This window comes from Orussus abietinus, unplaced genomic scaffold, assembly GCF_000612105.2.
Source record: "Orussus abietinus isolate OABI.00-Male unplaced genomic scaffold, Oabi_2.0 scaffold87, whole genome shotgun sequence".
Classification (NCBI taxonomy): Eukaryota; Metazoa; Arthropoda; class Insecta; order Hymenoptera; family Orussidae; genus Orussus; species Orussus abietinus.
Genome location: NW_019396015.1, coordinates 355,253 through 370,997, shown reverse-complemented (window position 1 = coordinate 370,997; position 15,745 = coordinate 355,253). Strand labels below are relative to the sequence as shown.

Sequence of the window (15,745 nt, the reverse complement as noted above, 5' to 3'; positions counted from 1 at the left end):
CGAGACTCGTTATACAAAAAATTAATAGACATCTTTTATTCTCTATTTTAGATCGCATATACCAACTATAATTAGGAAAGTACGGTACATGGCAGTACATATACCGTAAAAAAATGAGCTGTGTTAACATCTAAAGCCTTAAGTAGTGCTTACGTTCTTAACGACGCAAATCTCGCAGTCTGTACAATTAAAGAACCTCGCTGTACACCGTTTATGAAAATAACAAAGTTAAAAGCCTGTACATCATCGCGCTTAACAGCTTATTTACAGTATACCTCGGTACATTATGTACAGTACAAAGATTAGTACGAAAAATAGTCTGTCCCTCGTGTTCTTCGTTGGTGTTCCTTATCCTTTTTTACACGGCGATATGGTTTTTGTGCTTCCTTTTCGGCCAACAGTACAATTCGGTACGAGGGGCATGTCCAAACTGGGTACATGAAACAAAAATTGCATTACATGGATTACTGATAATTCAGATTGCATGCACTTTCTTTAAGGAAGATAAAATAATTATTCCATTGTCGCATCCAGCATGCGTCTTATGCTAACGCTATATGTTTTTAAAATATACATGCTGATTTTTCTTATTAATTGTTAATAATTAAGAATTCATAATTAACTGGGGTTTGATACTTTCTAAATTATTATACATCGTTTATTGAAGATTTATGATATTTCCGACTGTTTTGAAATTCATGATAATAAAAAATATTGATAATGGATGCTAATTTATTAGATATATAACGCGTGTCATTTAACGAGACATATTTGTCTTTTTAAGTTTCATTCTTTGTGAGTTTATTTTACAATATTCTAATTAATGCAAGCAGGGAAATAGTTTCAGGATATGACTTGCCATCACGGTAACTTTTTTAAGATTATGGCTTTAAGGCTTTGAAGATTAGAGATACGTGTGCAGTTATAATTTAAAAACTAATTAATTAAAACCTGCATGCAAAGTCCTGAATTTGTATCTAATCGCGGGATATTTTCATACTAAGTATACAGCGTGGAGAAAAAGTTCCTGTATAAGTTTTTTAACATTTTAAGGCCATCCTTGAACGGGAATTTTTCCCCGCATTATATAAAAATATTACTTGTAATTATGTATACGTATGTACAGGGTAAGGACAAAATTCTCGTACAAAGTTTGATCTCAAAATGTTCAAAGGTTAATACGAAAACTTTTTCTCCACCCGATATACATTATTTACACTAACTTTCGTTTCATTAAGTAAGGAGCAATTGAATATACTCTTTCTTTTAAATTGTTTACTCTGCAATCATTTCCAGAATGAGTGAAAAGGCAAGATTTTGGTCATTTCTGATGGCCAACAGTAAATCTCTTAAGAGGATACGAAAGAGTCAGCCTATATATATCTGAGAAGTCAAATCGTGAAACTCATGAAATTTCATTTTTCATCAAAAATTAATTTATTTATCATGGAATAGAACCAACATGGCGTGGTGCGTGCACGTTTACGATGGTTTACGCTTCTTGGAGGTTTACAATCGAAAATAAAGAGTTTCAGGACCTAGCTCGAACAATTTAGAATACCGTAGAAATGGAATATTACAGAGTCGGATGGGAAAATGTGATAAATACATTCACCAACGATTGTAAGAGAATGCTGGCTTGTCCTGCGGCTACCACGTGTTTTTAGAGGAAAAATTTAGTTGCAGCGAAACGTCACAGATGGCGACGTTAGTTCGTGAAAATATAAACAGTCATGAATTCATGGGATTTCGACAGTTGTACATCGATCTTTTTATCATTACTTTGCCGAAATGACATAGGGAACCCTTCAGTTCGTATAATTCTCAACGTAGACTGTAAAAGATTTCAACATAAATATAAATGTCGGGAATGGGACGCACCAGCTTATGTTACCACGTGAGTATTCAAAACGGCATTACCACTAAAAACGGTATAGATGGATTTTATTTTATCGACGTCGATTAAATTTCTTGGCGCCTTTCATATCCTCTTAAAGTGCTTTAAATGAAGTGAAAACTATTCTAGGGAATTTCCTCGACTTACAGGTATAATTCGTTGTGCGTACAGCGGTATGTCTAGGGACCTACGCGAAGGTCGAGTTTAAAGGGGTCGCCGATCGGATCGATGGCCGATGATCGAAGATCGATCATCTAGCCGGCTTTATCCACGTGAAGAGAGTCGTGCGACCAGAAATGCTTTTCCGTACGTTTTTCCCTCGGCCGTCCTGCGGATGAAAGTCGATGTTTGTTCTCGATTAGGACTTCTCGATGGTTTCATTTTCGACTAAATTAGGCTCAACGCTGAACCTCGTCAATCTACCGACCTATACGTCACTTTGTTCGATTCAAAAGCATTTTTCATGTCCAGGGTTGACGAATTTTCATTTGTTACACTATAATCATACTAAAGTTAGCGTCTATGGGTATGATTGATTAAAAAATGTCCTAACAATAAGTTGAATTAATTCCTAGCTAAAAGTTTTGGCCTCGCTCGGCGAGTTTTTCCAGTTTTTCTTCCCTTGAAATTTTTAATGAAAAGAGTCAAACGTTCCTCCAATTTCATAAAATTTCAATTTTACAGACATTGTTGTAGACATTTTTTTGTAACATTTAATTTATTTTTCAAAATTAAGAATAATTATTAATAACTGACTTAGAAAATTCACTTCGTGGAGTCGAACGTTCGTGGCGGTCTCATGACGATTTCTCAATTGGTTTAAAATTATTTATTATTGAAAATAATTTACTTTTTGTGCAGGAACTGAGATATTGCAGTGACCTTTTATCGAGGGTAATGTCCACGTTCTTGAACAATATTAACGTGCCCTGCTTGTTCGTTTCATTTCGTACTGATTCTGGTATGCTAGCACTTTGAATGGAGGTATGTAGGTAATCGATGGGTCGATTAACATAGGTTGGAGCCATTCGTCTTGGTTGGTTGATCAATGGGCAACCCGCGCGGATCTAATTTCGACTGTCGGCCAGGAATTCTGTTTCTAATGAGAACATTGATCCATCAACGTAATTACCGTTGGTAACTGCACTTCGTGGTTTTCGGTCATACTCTTTTAGCTTTATACATGTCGCGACATTCCACGGTTCCCGTGATTGAGTGTGGGGTTAGTTATAATCAAGATCAACACAATTTTGTATTGTTTAAAAAATGTTTACTCCCGAGGGGAGTACGAGAGAGTTAAACTGACAAAAGAGAAAAGTTATGGCATTTTAAGAATATTTTTATTTCGTTTGGAAGAATACGAAATTAATGCCGAGAGGGGACCAATAAAGACTTTTATTAAAATAATGCTTTTTGAATTAATACTTTTATTAAATTAATGCCATGAAAAGGATATCTGATAAAGTCCTGGATTTTTAATTCGAAAATTTGTCCGATTAATTAGCCAATTTTTATGAAATTTTAAATATAGCATAAGGATTTTCCTCTAAAGGTTTACGTTACTGTATCGACGTTAACGAAAGTAATGTAGAGCGCAAATATGCGGATTACATTTATCGTTACTTTTTTATTCTGCTTAATATACATCACGTTTTAACTTCCGTTTTTGTATCAGAAGACATTCGATCATTTTATAAGCTTATTCGATTCCTCGTGAAATTTTGATCATGACTGGTGTAATACTAAAAAACGATGCAACATCATGATGTGAAAATAATGTTAGACTTGTCATTTGTTTCAGAATAAAAACATCTATGATCAATATTCCATATTTAAATTTCATAAAACTTGGTTAAAAAATAAAAAAAGTTATTCGAGTATAAAAGAAAGAATCTTAAAAAGAACATCCTGTACTAGGCAATCTCTGTACCAATTTAATTGCCAAATTATTTACCTTGTTTAGGAATAAACCTATTAAGGAAATTACTTCGGACACAACTGTCGAGCATGCCATGCATACCAAGTGGAACATTCATTGGATTATTATAATTCCTGAAGCTAGTTTGTCGCGCATTCTGTAAAACATCACCTTTTCTAGCAAAGATAAAAAAATACCACGGGTGCTTTTTTTATCAAGCATAGAACATATCCTATTTTTTTTAAACAAAGATAACATCGAAAATGTCTCTGGACTGCAACGAAGATATATATCGGCATTTAAGGATATCCTGTGCGTCCTTTTGGAAACAGCTCCAAGGATTTCGCGATTGCTATCTCCGACCGAAGCTTCTAAGTCTGATTGATGAAGCTTCGAATTTGATCGAACGGAGATTTACTCGATTCGTATCCGAGAAACCTAAACGCTTTTCCCTTTGAACTCTGTCGCAGCAAATATTTCAAAGATCTGCTACTTTATTAAAGCGTTGTTCAAATAAAAGGAAACAAAAGATTAGCTCGGTACGTTCCCGAAAAAAAGAAACAAAATGGAGGACCGAGCGCGTGAATTCCGAAACCCAAAGTAGAAGATACGATTCGCTTTAAGGCGGTACTGAAATGCTCTTTCCTCGGACCTTTGCCGTGAAATCGGATACGATTCGTCCTCTCGTAAGCACTTTTAGAGTATTCCGTCGAAGGTACCGATTGTCTTCGACCTCGTAGAGCTTTTACGAGTACAGAGGCATTTTAGCTCTTTTCGAAACGAACGGAACGAGCTCATTCGTTCACCTGTGACGATTTATTCGCCGTGAAGCGCTGGAAATGGTTCGCCAAGAGTCTCACTATTTTTACAAGGAAGATATCCCAGGTCGATCTCTCCGATTTGATTTCTTTTATAATATGCTATAGTGGACTAAAAATTAAGCTACACGTATTTTTTTTTATCTGCTATTAAATACTTTAAGGGGGTGAAACCACCATCCAAAGTAAGGCGTGTCAAGGGGCGATTTGGCAGTTTCATCCACATGAACATAATATTTTTTAACCAATCCACCTGGAAAAGCTTTCTCATAACGGGAAATGAAAAATATAATTTTCTCAATTAAAAAAAAGAATTAAGGGGCGAGCTACCCCTGACAGGCCTTACTTCGGATGGTGGTTTCACCCCCTTAAGGTGAAGTGAAACCCCCTTCAAATCAGTCTATTCGAATACAACGCTGTTTTTTTAAGGGTATTAGACCAAACTGTTCGAAACTTTGACCCATCACACCTGATCATCTAAGAATTGTCTTGTTACATTCAAAATTTGAATTTTTTACAATAATAAATAACGTAAAGAAGTAGTGATTTAATTTTGGTGAAAAAATACACTTGTTATTCCGGAGATGTGGTCATAATCTCCTTTCATTATGCTAAACAATAGGTATATGTGGTTGTCAGATACGCAAAACTTTGATTTTTAAATGCTGCAAATTTTTGTCTAGCAGTACAATTTTAATACGTTTAGTTGAAATTGATCTAAATAAAGAAAGTCCTCGACTTGCGTCTGGATATTCAATTTGCTTGAACTTCATAGATTGTCTTCGAGATAAGATTAATTATCACGGGTACATTAATGAAGGAAAATGAAGAATATTAGAAGGTGGACGTTAAAGGCATTTTTATACAATTGCACAGAAAATATTCTCTGTTAATACTCTGACAAAAGTGAAAGAAATTTTCGAGTTTAGAGGGATAAGTTTACACCTGGGCACAAAACTTCTAAGAAACGTCATTAAAGGCGAAAATGGGGCGATTCCACCTTTATTATGAGCCCTTTCTTCGTGGGTGTGGTTAATTCCCTTCATTTCGAGCTCGTTTGCAGAGTGCTTAATTTACAACGAATGTATACACGCAATGGAATCGTACACGTATAAGGGTTATGCCGTTCGTTTCGTGACAAGTACCGAAGTCGAACGAGGTTTTATATTAGCGATGAAAAGGACGACTTAGGGGGTCGAATATCGTTCGTGTCAAATGTACTAATGGAGCATCGAAGTTGTAGAAGTGGCAAATTGAGTGGAAACGATACCAATTGTCTGGTAGTTCTATAACGCGAGTGAGGCTGAACTCATAATCACGATTTGTCACGAAACATTTTATCACGGAGAAAAATAAGAGCCTTAGGGTGATATAAAAGGGTCAGTCTATATGCATGAAACATCAAAATATTTATAAAACTTTTCTCCAAATTGGGTGCAACATTTGAAACTTCAACACGTGATTATGGAGGCCCTAAGGAAGAACGCGATGCTCGTGAGATTTCATTAAAAAAAAAAAAAATGTATTCTTGGTTCTAGTCTGATATAAATAGCAAATTTTGTATAAAAAATTAAATTTCATGAGTATCACATTCTTCCTTAGGGCCTCCATAATCACGTGCTGAAGTGTCCAACGATTCGGTGCATCCATCTTCTTAAAATGATATGAAAGGGTCATTCTATATATAAGAAACATCAAATATTTATAAAATTTTCTCAAAACTGGATGCAACATTTAAACCTTCAGTACGTGATTATGGAGGTCCTAAGGAACAATGTAATGTTCGTGAAATTTCATTTTTCACAAAAAAATGTGATCTCGGTACCAGTCTAAGCTAAATAAAAAGAAATTTTTTGTGAAAAATTAAATTTCACGAGCATCCCGTTCTTCCTTAGGGCCTTCTTAATCATTTACTAAAGTTTCCAACGATTCGGTGCATCTGGTTTGGAGAAGAGTTTTATATATATTTTGGCGTTTCTAATACATAGAATGACCCTTTTATGTCACTTTAAAGTTACAGAAGTATATCTGTTGGTAATTGTTGTTCACGATACGGTTAAAAACTGTCCCATTAACGGATTAATCCAGTTACTTTTACTTTCTTACATGTACAGTTAGCGGAAAAATTTCTGTAAAAGTCAGCTGTAACTGCAGCTGAAAATTATCTGATATTGCAAGTATAAAATGCAATATTGTGATTAACGTTTTCCCGTGTCTCGTCCAATCTTTGAAAGCTTAGCATTTTCGGCTGATCCTATCATAATCTGTTTACGACGTTAATTAGTACACACGATAAACTCGATCTACGATCATTGTGTATTTCACGAATTACTAGGTGTATACCGGGATAAATTTATTATCACTTGAGTAAGATGTACCTTCGATCTGGAATATAGCTTAGTTTGTAGTCACTTCGTTTTAGAAACTCGAATCTAATATTCTTGTCGAACCAACATTAAACAAAAGTACTGAGCTTTGAAATTTATTAAACATTTAACAATTTTAGTTACCTGTTTAAGTACCTATCACAACTTTATTTTCATGATAACATAAGAGGGAAAAATCGACCTGTACTAAATTTAAAAATCACATTACCCGTTGATTGAAGGAAAGTGAATAAGAAGGTAAAGAAAACGATATTAAGATAATGTGCAAAATAATTTGCAATCGTAATTTTCGAGGGTAAACCCTCGTTTTCCCTGCATGGACGATAACAAATTTATTACTTTACTGGAGCAACACAAATTATAATCGTGGCAGGCAAAATATCCTTATCCCTTAGCGACGACAAAATATATATCGTTCATTAGATTGAATAGTAACAACAATACTTTTCTAACCGTCGTTACAAATTTATTTGCTACTTGAGCTAGCACTTTTTCTAAAGGGATTTCTTCTATGGTTACGTTTAATACAATTACGGACGTATTTGCTGTCAGTGCAGTTATTACTACAATAAGAGCAAAGCTTTATCAGGAATGCTGTCCTTTTCTAATAATGCAAATGTTTTCTTTTCTTTCCCGTATATTTATTTATGAATACCTACCTACAATAATTTTAATGGTAAATAAAGAAAAATACTGTGCCACTCCGATATCAAAAGATGATTTTAAAGGAAGAACTGATCGAAGACGGATGTACGTGTATGGGCATACTCGAGTCGGAAGTACTCTTATCCGGCATTTTATTATTGCTTTTCCGACTCGAAGACGTGCATTTTCCTCATATTCGAAGCGCAAAGTGTGCCTCGGTATTACCGATTCCACCTGAGGATGATTTATCGATTTATCGATGGGGATCGATTGGTCCCTTCCACCCTTCTGTCGGCGACACGGCCTCGCTGGCAGAACGGAAAATCCCCCCATCGTCGAGTCGGAAGATAAATTTGTGGACATGAAATTATCTCGGACATTATTCGGGATCATGTGCGAGTAACGTAGGAAGCATGTCCGTGGCACCTAACTATGTGAACATTACACAGGCACGTGCCATGGTTAACCACGGGACCGCTAAATATTCCATCGTCATCGGTCGGTACGAGGTTGCATCGTAATTTACGAACAATTATCGTAATGCCCTGGTCTACCTGAAGCTGGACGTCTCAGATTCGCAAATTTCCTTTTTATAAACGCAGGCATGATCTATTCTGCTTTTCAATTAGGCCAGATCTTTGAAATATCGCTTTCTAAAGAAGATTGCTTAAGGTGAAGTGAAACCACCTTCAAATCAGTCGATTCGAATACAACACTTTTTTTTAAGGGTATTAGACCAAACTGTCCGAAACTTTGACACATCACTCCTGATCATCTAAGAATTGTCCTGACACATTCAAAATTTTTGATTTTTTTAAACAATTTTTTAACTCAGCCCAGACCAGAATCAAAATGGCGTCGAGCTCTCATATTTCGATCAATGTACAATTATCGAGGGCTCTGATATGAGAATCGAAAGGGTCAGGACAATTTTACCACAATTTAGAACACTCTGGTAATTGATAAACTCGCACTTGAACGGGATAAAGGCAAAAAAGTGTTGTATGCGCTTCTATGCTAAAACGATGGTAATACGACGTCTCGGAGTGAAAATTTAGTTGACCTGGAAATCACAGATGGCGCAGGGGGTCCCTCTGCAGTCAATTAGGGCCTCAGAAAGCATGAATCCAGAGGATTTCTGGACTTTTACTTCGATTTCTTTATAATTATTGTACGAAAACGACACAACGATTTGACCTCTCACATGTATATAGGCTGACTCTTTCATATCACTTTAAATGCAGAAAAATTCAACATGGCGAGGGTCTATTACGACTAGGCCGAGCTGTCGGTTAGCCTGATTCGCAGGAAAAGATTCATTTGCACATTCCTCTCCATATATTCCACGTAACAACCGTAGGGTTAAGGTCGCGCAACGCGTAAAAATATTTGCATACAAATGACAGTGCGCCTACAATCAATCGATCATCTCGCTTATAATTCCTCGGCTTGAGTTGCGCCCCACACGAGCATAACGCGCATTCGAGATCCTTTGAATATTTTACGCATCGGGGCTATACTGTCGGTGGGCGATAGGCAATTTTTCTCATTAATTATGCATATCCTTAACGGCGTTGAAAATTTAATATAAAACATGCACACCGATTTACTGAAAATAACGGATACAGGGAATTACAAATCGTTACTTCCGAAAAAAAATGAGACCAACAAATACCAACAGGATTGAATGATCAAACTCGAAAGAAATGATTCAATAGTATTTTATAACAAATTACCACTTTATTTTGTTATGTTAATACCGTGAGAAATTAATCGAACCGCGGAGAATGTTCCTCATTCGAAAATAGGAATTCTGTTCTTATTACATAACTACTTCATACAAAATAGAACATGCCTAATTATGTTTTTTAATATCTAGAGGACATAATTAGGCTGTGGAGAGTTTGCTTCTTTTGAAGAAAGTCCTTAATTTCTTTTTTTTTTTCGAATATTGTATTACATGAGTTCTTCTCCGAATAATTGCTTACGTTTCTGGTAGCAGAGAAATAATATGAAGTACCGAGTAATAAACAATTATTTCATTTGCCTGGTTGCTCGACGGCGCAGTGTCCTGGGAGAGTACTGCATTCGGCCATCTTGAGCATTTTAGTTATTACTTGGTCCTTTTTCCCTTATTTAAAGCATTTCCAGCGAGTTTCCGGATTTCCTCGGTCTTCGATATACCTAAGCAGCGGCATTGTACGAGGAAAAGCGCTTCCTACTAATGGAAGCTTGGAAACTCGAGGCTTTCTTTTCATTAGTCTGTTAAGGTGATACCGAGTTCTTTCAAGGTATAGAAAAATGTAAAAATGAAAGTCTTTTGTAACTTCCCGTGTCACTTATAGGCTCCTCTTTCGTATTAAAGATGTAAGCAATAAAAAAACCTGCGACGGCCATCAAAGTGAAGGAAACGTTCATATAAATTCAAATACAGCATTTATTTGGATATAAATAGGTAGCGCTTTTATTTAATTTGATGCATAATTTCAGAGAAAAATGAACGATATGAAGAGCATGGCATTATTAAGCAATTATTTCTGTTTAGGATGAGTTCCGCGAAACTCGGAAAGAAAGTCCGCTGGACGGCACATGTCGTGGCAGTGTTTTCGAGAATTTTTGGCTGTCTTTTGGGCAAGGGCGACCATGAAGAGTCACCAATTCTCGCCATAAATCAGTGAGAATCTTCGATGAGAGTTAAGGTGAAGTGAAACACGTCGAGGAACTTGATCGACGTCGATGAAGAAGATTTTTCTAAATGCCTACGTTGCCGACGTTCGTTTTTATATTGACAGCTGTGTCGAATCAGATTGGGTATTGTACCAAATGGCATACTACGCCTGTCGTTTTCGTACAGTAATTGTAAAGAAATCTAAGTAAAACTCCAGAAATCCTCTGGATTCATGCTTTCTGGGGCCCTAATTGACTGCAAAGGGACACCCCGCGCCATCTGTGATTTCCAGGTCAATTAAATTTTCACTCCGAGACCTCGTATTACCATCCTTTTAGCATAGAAGCGCATAGAACACTTTTTTTGCCTTTACCACGTTCAAATGCGAGTTTATCGATTACCAGTATTCCAAATTGTCGTAAAATTGTCCTGACCCTTTCGATTCTCATATCAGAGCCTTCGATAATTGTATATTGATCGAAATATGAGAGCTCGACGCCATTTTGGTTCTATGATACCCAAAATATTAAGGGGACCAGGATCAAAGGAGACCCTCTACATTCGCATAGTTCGTCAACAATCTCTACACTAGAGAGTTTTCATCGTATTAACTTCTAATATTAGCGTATTGTTCATGACCTCTCAGCTAATTGTAAATGACCATGCAATTCGAAATTATGTATTCCCCTTGCATTCAAAGCTAAGAAATTTCCTCGACTAATTTCAACGGCAACGTCACAACATCCGGGATTATTAATATAATAATATTAATTGGCACTTGTATGTTCTTATGCATATAATCTATTTATTTAGATTTCGGTGACCGCAGATTTTTATTGTATACACATTTTGTTAGGTCGTACACGTGTCAATGAATGAATGAATAAAATACGAAAAATTTAATTAGACGGTATGTTTGGAATATATTAAATATTGTAAGTGGTTCAAAATCTGGTTAAAGGACGAAAATCGAAGAAGGCTTTTCGTAGTTGCTTACATTAGTTCATGAACAATCTCTATAATTAAGAGTTCCCGCAGTATTAAGCACTACTCTGCACGTACTGTTTATGAGCTCTTTGCTAAGCTGCTATGCAACCCAAAATTACGTTTCTCCCCCGCAATCATGACTCCAAAACATCCTCTGCATTAATTTTGACCCCGACATGGCAATACCCAGCGTTGTTAATATCTCGATATTGTTGCATTTACACTATATAGGTATGTATAAAAATAAGAAAATAAGGTCCTAATCATCTGGATTGCATAATACATGAGATTTTTATTTTCCGCAGAAATGATATCGATACCGAGTTTTTGCAAACACTGTAGGATTTTAATTTTCATCCTGCGTTATTAATATTTCAATATCATCGTACTTACACTATACAGGCATCCATGAAAATAAGAAAATTAGGTCGTAATTATCCGGATTGCATAATACCTGAGATTTTTATTTCCCGCAGGAATGATATCGATACCGAGTTATTGCAAACACTGTAGGATTTTAATTTTCGTCGTGAGTTATTAATATTTCAATATCATTCTACTTACACTATACAGACATCCATGAAAATAAGAAAATTAGGTCCTAATTATCCGGATTGCATAATACCTGAGATTTTTATTTCCCACAGAAATGATATCGATACCGAGTTATTGCAAACACTGTAGGATTTTAATTTTCGTCATGCGTTATTAATATTTCAATATCATCGTACTTACACTATACAGGCATCCATGAAAATAAGAAAATTAGGTCCTAATTATCCGGATTACATAATACCTGGGATTTTTATTTCCCGCAGAAATGTTATCAATACCGAGTTATTGCAAACACTGTAGGATTTTAATTCCTCGTTGTGCATCGGTTTCCCGCTATTTTTTGTTCGTTCTGTCACGGAACACGGAAGAGAAAATACTGAGTTAATTGATTAGTTATACCCGCAAGCATTGCGAACAAATAAGTGGATTAACTCGCGTCGGAACGTTTATCAAAAATTGCAGGAAATGTCGGACGTTCGACATTACGTATCCTGAAATATTCCGGATTCTCTTCCTCTGCTTATTCTCCTTTTTCCTTCCGCCACGTCGCGTTTCCGTGGACCTCTCGATGGTTAAACATGTTTTTTTTTTTAATCGTTCCACAGTCCGAGTGACAGAGATCGATCGCTTTTTCACCTCAGGACAAAAGGGGGTGGTGAATTCACCAATTCGACGTTTCTGCCTGCAAGAACTTTTCGATTCCGGGCCATTAGGTCACTGGCAAGCCGAATTTCCGGAGCAATTCGAGTTTTCAAATATCCTCGAGATCCACTTATTTCATTTTATATCGAAGAACTAACAGCGCGAAAGCTTTCACCCCAAATTATTGCAACTCGAAGCGTTCAAAAGATAAATGATCAGGCAGATTTTCAACCCCTCTAAAACCAATGCCTTTCCTTTTCTATAAGATTAATGGGATTGCAGGGGGAGCCTTGATTATCCGAGCTTCGATTTCCAAGGCTGAGATTTTCGAGATTTCAATCGAAGTTACGGGAAACTACTTAAAGTATGCGTACGAGCTCGAACTAGAAGCAAAAAAAAAAATACAAAGTGGCAAGCAACTTGCTATTGGATCGACTTTGAAAAGATCAAGTGATGGATTTTTAAACTATTCTCCCCGTTCGTTCCGAAAAACGTATCAAATAGGCTTCTCCAAAAAATTGAACGCTCAAAAGTAACAAAATCGTAATAAATTTTAACCTGTACCTTGCTAATTTATGAAATAATAAGTGACTATTCTAATAGTGAATATTTAATGACGTATACTTAGAGGCGAATTCTCTGATTTTGTATGAGATTACTAATATGCTGTAAATGGGGTGAACTTAATTGTTCTTATTTTTCAAAATTGTTTCCACTGAAAGTGGTTAAATTTACTTAAACCGTTTCAAGTCGACATGAGAATGGAAAAATGAAGAGCGTCACAGCTGCGTAAAGGACGCTTTTGCGAAAATAAATATACCCCATCCCGTAGTCATCTGCATGTGATATCTCACCATGACATGTGAAACCTCCTCATATTTTGCCACGTGGAATATGGTGCGGGTTTTTTATGTCATCCGCTCGCCGTACGTTGGGAGTACTGCACGAGGAAAATAAATATTTGCATAAAACCGGGTCACGGAAGAATTCCCTTGCAAAAATAGACTGCTTAGCCCGAGGTTTGTGATTCTTAAAACTCCTGATGGGGAATCTAATCCGAGCTGCGGCTTGCGATTGAAGACATTGAAAATATGCTTCGGCATTTCATCAATTCAATATTTGGACAAAGTGTTCCTTAAAATGTATAATTATTAATTTTTGGAAACGGGCACATTTTATTTTCGCGGTATTGCGAATTTTCTGACGAACAATGTGCGTACATCTTTAGGTCGTGCACCTCATTTGGCAATGGAATTATATTTATTAATGCAAAAGTAGACTGCTTATCCCGAGGCTTTATGATTCATAAAACTCCTGATGGGGAATCTAATCCGAGCTGCGGATTGCAATTGAAGACATTGAAAATATGCTTCGGCATTTCATCAATTCAATACTTGGACAAAGTGTTCCTTAAAATGTATGATTATTAATTTTCGGGAACGGGGCACATTTTTTTTCGCGGTATTGTGATATTTCTGACGAACAATGTGCGTACATCTTTAGGTCGGGCACCTCTTTTGGCAATAGAATTATTTTTATTAATGCAAAAATAGACTGCTTATCCCGAGGCTTTATGATTCATAAAACTCCTGATGTGGAATCTAATCCGAGCTGCGGATTGCAATTGAAGACATTGAAAATATGCTTCGGCAGTACATCAATTCAATACTTGGACAAAGTGTTCCTTAAAATGTATAATTATTAATTTTCGGAAACGGGCACATCTTATTTTCGCGGTATTGCGTATTTTCTGACGAACAATGTGGGTACATCTTTAGGTCGGGCACCTCATTTGGCAATAGAATTATTTTTATTAATGCAAAAATAGACTGCTTATCCCGAGGCTTTGTCATTCATAAAATTCCTGATGGGGAATCTAATCCGAGCTGCGACTTGCGATTGAAGACATTGAAAATATGCTTCGGCATTACATCAATTCAATACTTGGACAAAGTGTTCTTTAAAATGTATAATTATTAATTTTCGGAAACCGGCACATTTTATTTTCGAGGTATTGCGAATTTTCTGACGAACAATGTGCGTACATCTTTAGGTCGGGCACCTCATTTGGCAATGGAAATATTTTTATTAATTCCGTTGAAAAGATGCCTACGCGTAATATTATGAGTCGCGAATGTGACGACGATTTGTATTCAATTTTAATGACGCGTGCAATTATAAGAAATATTTTCTTTTTTGTTATTTGGAAGGCGGTAATTAAGAGCACGATTAAAAGCAACTTGGAGTAAATCCGACGCTCTTGGGTTGACTCATTACGCGAGTTTTCGTTTGATTAGATTCCCTTTAAAAGTCGCGAAATGATCGACGCATAATTACGGGAGATTGCTTTATAAGATGGTTCGTTAACGAGCAAAGTTTCTCAGATTTCAGACGGCACTTGAAGAGCGAGGGGTGTTGAATTTAACACGGTCTCTTTTCGGAAGGGATGAGATTTCGACTGCTGCAAGCGCAATAAACTTTGATATCTTGAGTTACGAAATCCACCATCGACCTTTTCAACATTTCCAGATTCATCAATTTTGTGAACCGTATCAATCAATCAATAATATTCTTCTCCAACGAATTGATATCTTACACGTGAAAAAAGGTCCGATGTAATGTAAAAAAGATAAATCTAATTCATTGATTTTGGAGCAATTGAAAAATGCCTGCTCATTATTTAAGAAATAACGACAGATCATTAGAAGAATACAATAAAGAAAAACATGTACATATCCAGCTGGAAATTTATAGGAATGTATAATTTTGGAGCTCTTAGAACTTCAAAAGGAACGAACAGGGTATACCTAAACTCTATTGAAATGAAATGTTGAAAATGAGGGCGACGCATTTTTTCTCGAATGTCGAAGTCTTAATGTTTAATTTCATGAGAATAAACAGGAAAACAGTAATATCGCAATTTTTATGTTCGAATGATTGCTCACTAATTGGTCACGGCCAAGGTGAAATGAATTGTGCTGGGATGAATATTTATGAACCTGCGGAAGCGGCGTCATTAAATAATTTGCATGTAAAGAGGAAAAATTTCATTCTCATAATCCAAGTCGCGATAAACTTCCCTTCCTACTGTTTGTTGCAAAGTTTATTATCGAGGCGAATAACGAAAAAAAAACGAAGTGCATTAAAAGAATCTGAGTTTCCGCTCTTTCCATCTATTCTCATTGTCTTTATTTAATAAACATTAAAGTCGGTAAAGGTAGCGAATCT

At 36.2% G+C, this 15,745-nt stretch overlaps 1 protein-coding gene across 1 annotated transcript in view; it reads right to left on the bottom strand.

Annotated features, from left to right (window-relative positions):
* Positions 1-347: 347 nt before the first annotated feature.
* LOC105703808 (sex peptide receptor-like) overlaps positions 348-15,745 on the bottom strand; it is a 59,414-nt gene continuing 44,016 nt past the window's right edge. The window contains exon 3 of the mRNA XM_012432496.2: positions 348-430. The gene's annotated coding sequence lies outside the window, so the exon portion shown is untranslated. The remainder of the gene's footprint in view (positions 431-15,745) is intronic.